The following is an 11,807-nucleotide window of genomic DNA, read 5'->3' on the forward strand; positions in this document are numbered from 1 at the left end:
CTGCTCTATTCCCACCGTGGGGACCGCCTCTCTCTCCCAGGAGGTCCATCATTCACTTACTATTCATTTATTCTTTCATTCACTCCACAAATGTTTACAAAGCCCTCACTCTGCCCGAGCGTAATATAGAAATGAATATGTGGTCCCGCAGCTCTTTGTGGTTCTGAAATGGACACAAGGAAATCCTTGTTTGCGGTCTCTGGGGCTCGCTGTTCCTTCTGCTGGCCCTTCTTCCACTAACAACACCCTGATTTTCCTTGGGAAGGCCTCCCCACACCTGCCTCAGCCCTTGTGGGTGAACCAGGCCAGGCCACACAGACCCTCCCTCCCCCAGGGATAAAGATTGATTGGTTCTGGGATGAAGAGGCAGGTGACCTAAATCTGGCCAACGAGGCTCAGTTCTGGGACCTTTACTGGAATGACCAATGAGTCCAGAAACGCTGGTCGAGGCCAGAGAATCCATTCATCTTCCATCAATCCAGGAAGGCTTTTTGAAGGTAGAGCTTCGGGTCTTAAATGATGGGAGAGAAGTGAGTGCAGCCAGCCCTCCCAGGAGGTGACCAGTCATCTTCCGACCCAAGAGAAGCTGGCTGTGTTCTAAGCCTGTGGATGGCCTGGCTGAAGGGTCCGAGTCCTTTCCCCAGCATGTAAGTGGTTCCCTGCTTCCGTCCCCTCTGACCTGCACCCCCAGCCCACTTCCTGCTCGGGAACAGGCCACGATCTAAGTGATTTAGTGAGAAGGGAGACCCACTCTCCCAGAGACCCACACAGAGGAGATGCTGGTCTTCGTCGGGGACCCAGGGAAGGTCCTAATTCTTCTCAGAGGGACTCTAGTGTGCTGAAGGCCACGGTGGGGGTCGAGCTGGGTTCAAGGCCAAATCCTGCCACTGGGCAGTACGTGACCTTGGCCAAATGGCTTCCCTCCTGCGGCCTCCGTGGTCTCTAAGTATCTGTCTAATAAATTCATTATTTCTAAATCAATTAGATAGAAATGCTGAGGCCAGGAGGCTTGGAACAGGAGCCAGAGACGTGGAGCAATGACCCTTGGGAAGGTGGCTGCCATCTGTTGTGTTCTGAGAGGTCCTCCCTCTGCTGAAAGGGGGCCCAACTCCCCGAGACCATTTCTCCCCTTTTGTTTTTCTTCTGTTCCAGGAAGAGCAGGGTAGGAAATTCTGTTGAAAAAAGGCAGAAGGGCTCCGCGTTGCTAATGGCATCCCGGGGTAATGAAACGTAAAACCGTGTGAGTTATTCAGCTTCACATAATGCTTTTATCAGGGGCCTGGAAAGAACTCCTTGGCAGGAGGAAGTCTGATTTCCTTGGAAAGATGGAATTCTGGTGAGACCAGCAGGGAGCCGGGCCCTCCCAGCACAGACGCAGGATGGCGAGATCTGCAAGTCAGCCCGAGGCAAAGACCAAGATGTGAAATTTCTCTCCCTCCCTCTCTGACACACACACAGCAAGACCACGGTTTATCCCCACTTCTGAAAGGAAAAGCTGCGTGTGGCCTCTCACGTGGCCAACTTTGAAAGATACCTTGACTCCAGGATGCTTCTAGAATAAAATCCAAACACCCGACTTCCAAGGCCAACGAGGCCCTCGGCTCTGACCTCACCCCTCACGCTCTCCCCTCCTTCACGACCCGCCAGCCTGTCGGCTCCTACCTGTTCCTCAAAGGCTCTGGCTTGGCCCACCTCGGAGCCCTTGACCTCGACCTTCAGTCTGAGCCTCTACGACTGGCCTTCCCTGCTGTCCTTCAGATCAAGGTCGCTTGTTCTGAGAGGCCTTCCCTGAAACATCCCTGGTCTAAAGCAGGCCACTTTTTTTTTAGTTTTCTGCTGGTGAATCCTTACTTTCTGAGATCGCATTATTTATTTGCTGTTTATTTTCTGATTCTTCCTCCTGGCAAGGGAGCTGTCGGAGGACAGGCGGCACACTGGTTTGTCCATCCTGTGTTCCAAGTCAGGAACGATGCCTCCGGAAACTTGCAAGAATCTCCTTGTGGCCCATCCCGACTACAAACATGGAAGAAAGGGGATTCTAGGAAATGTCGTTCAGCCTGGCCAAGTGCTATGGTCTGAATGCTTGTTTCCCCCCACTGCCCCCCGAAACTCCTGCGTTGAAATCCTAACCCCCAAGGTGATGGTATTAGGAGGTGGGGCCTCTGGGAGATGACTGGGTCATGAGGGTGGAGCCCTCATGAATGGGATTAGTGCCCTTATAAAGGAGGACCCGTCGAGCTCCCTCGCCCCCTTCCACCGGGTGAGAAGACACCAGTGATTCACCAGGACGAGGGCCCTCACCAGTGGTCGACCTTGCTGGCACCTTGATCTTGGGTCTTTCCAGCCTCCAGGTCTGTGAGGAGTAAATTTCTGTTGTTTATAAGCTAGTCTGAGGCATTTTGTTCTAGCAGCCTGTCTGGACTGAACCGGGCAACCGAGATACCAAGTTAGCATATTGGAGAGCCATCCTGAATCAGTATTGACTGACGGAGTGAGTGAGTGGTTTTGGATTAAGGTGTGAACTCCTTAGGCTGGAACATCATTCTCCTTATGGTGCATTAGGGTGCATCTTCTACCTGCCCATCGTCCTCCCAACCATCTTTAAGGGTCTAGGAACACCCAGGCTCATCTGAGCGTCCCGTCCCCCAGAATACTGCTCTTCACCCATCCATTGGCTGGCCCTCAGCACCTTTTAAGATTCAAGCTTCAAGCGATGGCTCCTTTTGGAGTCATTTTACACCAAGGCTGAGTCACAGCCTTCCTCTGTGCTCCCCTGCTGGCTCTCCTCCCTGGAAGCCACCATTATTCCATATTTCTTGCATCTCTTTCTAGAGATGTCTAGTCATTTGCCAGCAAAACACATATATAATTTTTCCTCATGTGAAATAGAGCATACGGTATTTTTTTTCTGGATCTTGCTTTTTTTTCTCTCTCTCTTAACACTGTACCTTGGAGACCTTTCCAAGTCGATATATACTGAACTGCTTTATCCTTTTTAACTGCTCTACAGGATTCCATATGGATGGACCATAGCCTATTGCATCAGTGGCTTTTTGCTGGGAATTCAGATTGTCTGCCCGTTTTCACGCTGATAAACAACACTGCAGTGAACATCTTTGTACATGACCATATCATGCTTCTGCCCCTTCCCCACCTGGACAACTTCTGATGCTCTATGAGATTCCCTCTGAGAAGCCCCCATTAACCTTCATTAAGTGAGGCCAGCTGCCCCTCTCTGGCTTCCAGGCAGCTGGTGGGTATGTCCCCTGTAACACTTACTGGAAGATATTTATTGAAGTGTCTGACTTTCCTTGTGTCTGGTTCATCTCTGAACCTCCGGCACAATCCACAGTGCCTGACACAGAGTAGGCATGAGATAAGTGCTTATGAATTGAACGAATGTCACATTTAAACCCCTGACCTTCAGGGGACTCCAGATCTCGCTCCTTCTGCATGGTCACCTCCCCAGCGTTTACGGGGCTCAGTGGGGCTCTCTCCTGGGCCCTCGCCCACCTTCTTCTGAGCCCTGCTTCTTCAGCTCCGCCCATGCTGCTTCCCCCTCTCTGGAATGTCCTCCCCCTTCTGAAGCCCTTTCCCATCGTTCCAGGAAGAGGTCCTCCTCTGCTTCCTTCGTGAGGAAGCTTTCGCTGAAATATCAATCTCTCCCTTTTCTGAACCGCTGCTGCCTTTATAGTCACTTTGGCATGTTTTTTCAAGCTCCAATGCTCACTAATTTTTTCCCGTCTGTTGGTTTTGTGTCCCCAGCTAGACAGTGAGTTCTTTGAGAGCAGAGCGTCTCCCATGACCCCAGAGGCTCCATGATGCTGTGTTCATGGTGGCTGTTCAATACTTCTGTATTGGGAAAGCAGTTGGTGCCTTCACTGATTGAGTGGGATCTCAATGCCGATGGCTGGAAATGGTGCTCAGAGCACCAAGGAGGTGCTAAACATCTCAGTCCTGGTAACCTTTGAAGTAGGAGATGTGACCCATGTAGAAAAGTCTGTGGGAGCTTGGCCCCTCCCTAGACCTCTACCCCACCCTGCTTAGACTGGGTCTTCGGCAAGAGTGAGTCCCAGTTACATCAAGTCGTGTCATTCTGTGGTCCCCATGGGCCTGCACACAACTCTCCACTGAATGTTGCAAGTGGCACACGCCCTGCTTCCCTGGCTCCTTGGGGGAAAGAGGGCACCTACAGAGAATTGAATGAGTTTCACTCAGACTCATGCCCAGTCATATTTCCACAGATAATTTGACTCCAGTCTGACTCACTCAGCCTCTATTTCCACCAAAAAGACATGAAGCACACCGTTGATCCCATCAGGGGAGAATAGGTGAGTCACATCTAATAGAGCCAAAGGAAACACTTAACTAGGTTTGTAACCGAACTTTGGAAGCAAAAAAAGAGAAAGAGGGTGGGTACCAGAGGCATGTGTTTACTCCCGACAGTCCAACCTTGAGGCTCAAATTGGTTTAGACTGTGGCTAAGGATGAGCCGGACTTTCAGAGGAGATCTGCCAATTGGAGATGCAGAATTCAGCTGGAATTTTCTCCCTCTGTCCTCAGTTTATACAAACTTCTCCTTAGCCCCAGTACACCTCGAGCCATTTGGGCTTATGGATGCCTCCTGATCACAGGTAGCTGGCCCTAAAGACATCTACCTGGACTTCGCTTGGTCCGGCCTGGCCTCACAAACCTCACATCCCAAACCCTGGGCTTTGTAAGACAAGGATCCATCTTCCCACTGTGATGTGCTATAACCTGCCTCATTCCACATCCCCCATCAGCAGTGCTCAAATGTCATTCATCCAGTCACGCTCAATGAGCAACTACTTCCCCCGGCAGTGCCTGCCCTCCCCACGGCCCCCAACGAGTGGAGAGGACAGATGTGGAAACAGACCAACACAAGACAGCGTGGCGTGTCCTCCAGGCCATGAATGGACATGGTGCTTTGTGCTCCAAGAAGGGGAAGTGACTGATGTTGCCTGCGGGGCTGGGGACAGGCTCACCGGTGACATTGGAACCTGATCTTGAAAGGTGAGTGAGTCTTCCAGGAGGAGGGGGTGGGCGTGAAGGAAAAAATTCAAGGCAGAAGCTATCAGATGTCAAAAGGCACAGAAATGGTAAACACAGAGGGTGCGGAGAATGTTCCACCAGGCATAGGATTCCCCGTGGGTGTGGCTCGAGAGGCATGGGCACTACAGGCATTTAGAGGCGAAGTTAAGGCGTTCATTTTTTCTCCACATGCAGTAGGATGACAGAGCAGGCGTCTAATCAGGAGAGAAGCGCGACCAGATTGATCTTTTGGGGAAGGTGACGGTTTAGAGAATATCCTGCATCAGGGACCAGCATTAGAGGCGTGGAGACAAGGCTGAGAGGCCGCTGTTGTGATTTTCCAGGCAAAAGGGACGAGACCAGTGGAGTGGTCGTGGGCACAGAGGGGCAGAAGGACCGCCCATACGTAGGAGGAGGAATCGTTTGCATTCTGGTTGTGGATGGTACGTTGACTCAGGCAAGGAGGATCTAGGATGGTGGATGATGCCAGAGGCTCTGCTTAGGGGCTCGGCTGACTGGTGGTACCACCGATGATCAGGAATCCAGGAGGAGGAGTATACCTAGGTGGGAAGCCAGGGGTTCACTGTGGGACGGGGAGGACATCCAGGAGGCTCTGTGCTGTTGGACACGGTGGAGTCTGTGGAGAGAACCTCTCGCTAGGTGGTCCCTGAAACCACGGGTAGGTAAAGGGTAAGATAAGAAAAGCAAGAACCAAACATCTGGGGACTGGGCCACAGACAGACTATGAAGGAGTGAGTTTCAAGGAGAGGCAGATGGCCACGTGTGAAGGGCACAGAGTAAGGATTGAAAACTGGCTTGAGGCAGAAACCTGCTGCATTCGCGTACCCAGTGTCCCTTTTCTTGGGTCCAACACACGGATTTCAGAAAGGGCGAAACTGCAGTGCATTGTGTTCGGGTGGCTCAGACCCAGCCGCCCTCACCTTCCTGAGTCCAGAAGCGGTCACATGACCTAAGCCCGACCAATCAGATGATCACTAATTTCTGGCCACAGTTTGGTGTTTAGGGTCCAGGGATGAGGATGGAACTAAGACAGGCCAGTGAGAGTCGGTTCTAGCCTTTTGTTGAAGTTATTGAGAAAGAGAAGCATCCTTTCTACTGGGGTTGCTATGCCATGAGACACCAGGGCTGGGCTTCCAGGTATCAATTTGCCACCTCCTGGGGAGAGCTAGCCCGAGCATGAAACCCACGCAGAGGAAGGAAGAGCTGAGAGATAGACTCTTGTGAATAGCATTTCCCCTCTGGATCCAGCTCTGCCTAGATTTTTCTTTCCTTTCTTTTTTTTTTTTTTTCTTTCTTTTTTTTTTTCTTTAGTTATTTGGGCCAACACATTTGCTTTTAAGCTGAAACCAGTTTGATTTGGGTTCTGTCCCTTGCAGCCCAAGGCGTCTTGGCTCTTACTGGGCCACGTGGCTAATGAGAGGCTGCTGGTCACCAGGGTGGCATCTGGAGAAGACTGGGTCCAGGTCTGTACTTGACAACACTCAGAATACCATGGACAGGCCAGTGGTTACCACCATGGGAAAAAAAAAAATAGAAATAGATGAGCTGGCTGTGTCTCAACGCCTGTTAACGTGAAAACACAATGATTTCCTTTATATTTGTCAAGGGTTGAGTCATCCAGGTCAGCCCCGCCTCAGCACCTTGACTAATTGATCTTGCCAAGGAAGATGGTTAAGATGTGAAGGTTGATATATTTGAGGACACATGTGTCAACATCATCCCACAGAAGAAAACAGAGCACAGAAGAGAATAGAATGTATGCTTTGCTGGCATGAGCTGTTACTTAAGAGGTTTCTTTGGGGACCTCAAAGATCAAAAGCCATGAGGTTAGATATCTCAGTCTTGAAGTTGATCAAACACAGCCACATGGTATGATGGCCCAGGGCCCCAGGAGAGGATGTTCGTTTCCCAGTGGCACAGATGAGATTGGGGGACTATTTTACATGGGGTGATCCGAGTCCTGAGTCGTGAGAAGGAGCCAGTCGTGTGAATAGACTAAGTAGGCAGGAGCGGCAAGTTCTAAGGTGGTCTGAGAAGTAGTAGGAGGGCCAGTGGAGCTGGAGCACCGTGAGGAGGAAGTGGGGAAAGACGACCAGAGGCCTTGACCTGCTGGCATATGCTGGTCCTTAATATATTTCCTCTCATCTTTCCATCTGTCATTCATCTAGTCCATAAACATTTACGACATGTAGACAATGGGTGGCACTAAGAATTGAAGGAAGAGTTCACAAAGCAAAAGGGGAAAGACCCACAATCTAGGCAGAGAAAACCACCTGATCCAAGGCCTGGAAAGGGAAGAGCTCGCTGTTTGGGGTGGAGGGATGTTGGGAACGGTCTTGAATGCCCGGCCTCCCTCCCCGCAGACCCCCCACCATACAGAACGCCCACGTGCAGAACACCAGGAAATGTTGATACGTGAAAAAAATTTGTCAGTGAAATTCACGATCCTGGGATCAGTCAGATATAATCTTACACTATTTTCAGCCAAGGGGTAGCAGTGAACAAAGGCTTAAGGAACAGTGAGGGGAGAAACACTTAAGATGGAGACTATTCCATCAATTAGCTTAATCTGTTTCTGCCAACCAAGAAAAGACCGTCATTAGTTACTATTAGTGATGGCCCGGCTTGGAGAACACCTGTTTTCTGCTGAGCGTCGCTGGTGTGGGCCAGAGGGAGCTGTTTCAGAGCCTCAATCAGGCAGTAACATGATGAGAGTCGCGCTTTGGAAAGGTCACCACGGCTGCAGGGTAGAGGATGGATGGAGGGAAAGAGAGAGTGTGTGTTAGGCTGTTGGAGAAACACACATGATGAGAAGCAGCATTTGGGCAGAACAGTGGAGGCTGCATTCCTTGAAGGCCAGAGGTTTGCTCTGGTTCAGCCGTTTTAGCAGCGCCTGGCAAGAGCTAGGCAGAGCCACTGCTAGATTTTTTAGAAATGCTTCCTGAATTGAATTGTCTGCTATAAAAACCTAATGGAGTCTGGACAAAACAAAACTTGCCTCTCTCTGGCATCTCTCTGCTCACGAGAGGCATCGTGGCTGAAGGCAGACAGAGCTAGGGAGTTTCCAGAGGTTGGAAATACTCAAGGTTTTGAGGAGCTATTTGGGGAGACAGATCACAAAGCTCCTGTTTCCTAAATCTGGTCAGAATCTGCCTGTTACGTCGGATCTGTGCAAAGGAGACATTCATGAGGCTCAGGGGCTTCTGCTGCTCATCCTGATAAAAGAATGACCATCTGTCTTCCAAAAGGCGCTAGGAAGGCCCAAGGTAAAAGGGGTCCATTTGAGACTGTGTAAACCCCTTTTCCACCTGTTTAGACACATCTGGGTTCCTAAGACACAGGATACGAATTTTGAAATGTATTCAGGGAGTACCCAGTTCCCACCACCATGACCTACTATTTGGAGTTTGCCGTGAAGCCTTCCAGGGAGAGTCCAGCCTACGTGAGCTTTGTGTCAGCAAGACGGCTCCTGAAATAAAACACGTGGCCACGGTCGGCACACTTAGTACGCGCTGGCCCCAGATGAGGGCTCCGTGAGCCCTATCTCATCTAAACTCCTTCCCTGAAGGGTGTGGGTCTGGCGCTGCTGACCCATTTTGTCTAACCACTGACCTATCTGCACTTGAAAACCTTCTCCTGCCCCTGCCATTGTCTGGCTTCAGCCAGGAAAGTCCATGTTTATGGTTCCCTTCCGCACTGATTAAGATGACAAGAAGACAATGAAACACTTGTCTCCCAAAGTGACTTCTTGCATCCACTGGCAAAATGTTAGAAAGTGGGTACAAAGCCCAAGAAACAGGACACCCAGGCTCTTTGAGCTTGGGGAGTATTACAGAATCCTATCCCAGGCCAAGAATGAGTCACAATGAAATCTTTTAAAATATAAAACCATCAACCTAGATTTCAATTCCAAGGAAACACATACTTGGCCATGAGGGAATGCTTGAAAAAAAAAAAATCAGTCTTGAGCCACTTGACAGGAAAATAAAACAGCCAAGGAACATTCAAATGTAATGATTTACATCCTCCCTCTCCCCCCAACCCACCTCCCTTCCAGTATGGGTCAGGGCGTACACGGACTGGACACGGTCTCCACCAGCGTGCATGTCCTGGCCAGGGCTTCCATTTCACTTAACACTATTTCACGCACATGATCTTGTGCCTGGACGCAGCCAGGTTATAACTGCACGCTGCCATCTTTGGGTTGCTATGCCAGTCTCACGGATTCTTCATGATTTCCCTGCTCTTGGGCTCTCGGGTTGCTTGAGGTGGCTGTTTGGAGAATACAGGGATTTTTCTTCCAGTATTTATGTGGGCAAGCGCTCGTTCATCTCTCTCAAAGAAATGGAAGCTTGATTGATTTCCTAAATGTAAGAACGAGATTGTCCTGCAATAAATATTTAAGACTGACCAGGAAGGGTGACCACCATCTGCTGAAACACAAGCCCAGGAATTACTTTGTTAAGCTTTCCCAGTGAAGGGAATGAATGAATAACCATCCTATATAATATCTGCTCAGTACCTGATAGTTGACAAAGGTTTTCACTTATCTCATTGGATCTTCACAATAGCCCGGAGAGGTAGACAGGGCACGGATTATACGGATTTTTAAAACCCCACATTTTCCCCTTCCTAACCGATAAGGGCTCTAAAGGCTTAAAGTCACTCGAGGGAGGTCAGAGAGTTTGTGGAGGGTATCGCGGGTCTCTAATTCATTCATGCACATCAAAACAAAACATTTATCTGGAGCCTGGCCCCAAATAGATGAAATGGCAGAGGGTACAAAGATGAATAAAACACGGTGCCTGCACAGGAAGATCACGTTCTAGCCTGGGGGAGAAAGCCAGAGATAAACACGTCCCCGCTTTGCAAGGTGATGAGTGCTCAAAAGAAAGGAACAGGGTGCGGACCACGTTTCTAATCTGATGTCTTGCCGAACACCGGCTCGGTTGTTATTTACAATATCTGTCCCCCGAAGGGGGGAGCAGGGGGCTTAGCCGTGCGCCCCGGGTCAGGTCTCACTGCGGGGATCGCACGCGGTGTGGGGACAGTTCTCTCCCTCTTTCGGCAAACAGGCACATATCTCCCGGGGTGCCGAGCTTGCCGGGGGTCCGCACACAGGTTCCCCGAATTTCCCTCCACGAGATAAGCGGGGTCCCTGCCTTTGGAGCAGCGGCTTTCTCCCGCCGCAGCCTCCCGCTCGGAGAGGCAGGCAGCTCGCTGTCCGCGGAGACACGCGGCGGCGAGACGGTTGCGAGGTTTTGTCTCCCCCGAGCATCGTCCACCGCCCGCGAAAGCCCACGAACGAGCGCCGCTAACCCGCGCATCTCCCTCTCCCGCCGCCTGGCTCCGGAAACCACAGCCCCTTCCTCGAAACGAACGCGCCAGCCCTGCTCGCTGGCTCTCCCGGTTCTTTTTCTTTTATGCATTTTGATATATCCTTCCCAAAGATATGTTTCACAACAATTTTTAGTTACACAACCGATGCACAGAAACATTCTCCTTTAGGAAAGAAAAATGATATATTTCTATCTAGCAGGTCGCCAGCTGCCCGGCGGATCCCCGGCGGGACTCCGCCGAGCGCCCCGCGGGTGCAGCTGAGAGCCGCGCGCGGGTCTCCGCGCCGCCTGGGCGGCCGCCCTTTGTGAGCGCCGACACCGGCTTTGTGTTTCCCGTTTTGCTTTCCTTCTTTTTTGCAAACCCGGAGCTTAGCACGCGGGAAACGCTCGGAAAATACACACGTGTGTGTAAAGTTTGTTTAATGCAGGACCAATTGCGGGGATGGGGGCCGTTCCCGAGTGCCAGGGCGATTTTCCTTTGTTAAGACCTCAGTCGCGAGCGTGGCACGGCGGCCCCGGCTCGCCCGGGGAGGGGAAGCCTGCACAGCCCCGGGCCCGGGCCCGGGGGAGGCGCGGCCGCCTGGCTCCGCGACCCCGACCCCCTCGGGCCCGCGCGCCCGGCCCAGGCCGTTTCTGGCTCGGGCTTCGGCCTCGGGTCGCCCAGTGGGTGACCTCGTGCCGCCGGTGGGGTGGCCTCGTGCGGCCCGTGGTGTGGCCCCGGGCTGGACATCTCTCGGGGCGACCGCCTAGTCCCTGCTCGCGCGCTCGGGCTCGGGCGGCTCGATCCCAACGCGCCCCGGCGGAGCCCCTGCCCGAATCCCGGCCACCCGGGTCCCCAACCTCCAGCCGCGGTCGTGAGGGGCTCCCCGACCCGACTCCAGCGCCGGAAAGCGGGCCGGGGGCGCGGGGGGCGCGGGGCCAGGCTTGGCACGCCGGCGCGTGGGCCCACTAGGCAGGGAAAAGTTGCTGGGGGCGGGGGGGGGGCTGTCAAAGTTTCGGGGAACTTTTCCACTTGAGATTCTACAACCCTGCAGTGCCCCCTACAGAAAGCGGCAGCCGGGGAGGGCGGGCACCCCCCACGACCCCCGACCGCAAGCGGCGGCGCGGCCCAGGCGGCCTGGAGCTCTAGCTGCAGATTTTGCTTTTGCTTTTTTTTTTTTTTTTTTTTCCCTCCTGGTTGTTTTTCTGATACATCTTTTTTTTTTTTTTTCAGAATTGGAAAAAAAAAAAAGAAAGAAAAAGAAAAAAAGCGAGCGTGAGCCTCCGCCTGCAGTGGAGCGTGCTCGGCCTCCAGAGGCAGTCGTCTCCAACTTTTCCTCTCCCGCCCCAACTCCGCGCGCCTCAAACTACGGCTCTGCAGGAGCCCAAATTTGCCTGCCGCTCGACTCCACTCTA

Source organism: Leucopleurus acutus, assembly GCF_964270905.1.
Source record: "Leucopleurus acutus genome assembly, chromosome: 16".
NCBI classification, from domain to species: Eukaryota; Metazoa; Chordata; class Mammalia; order Artiodactyla; family Delphinidae; genus Leucopleurus; species Leucopleurus acutus.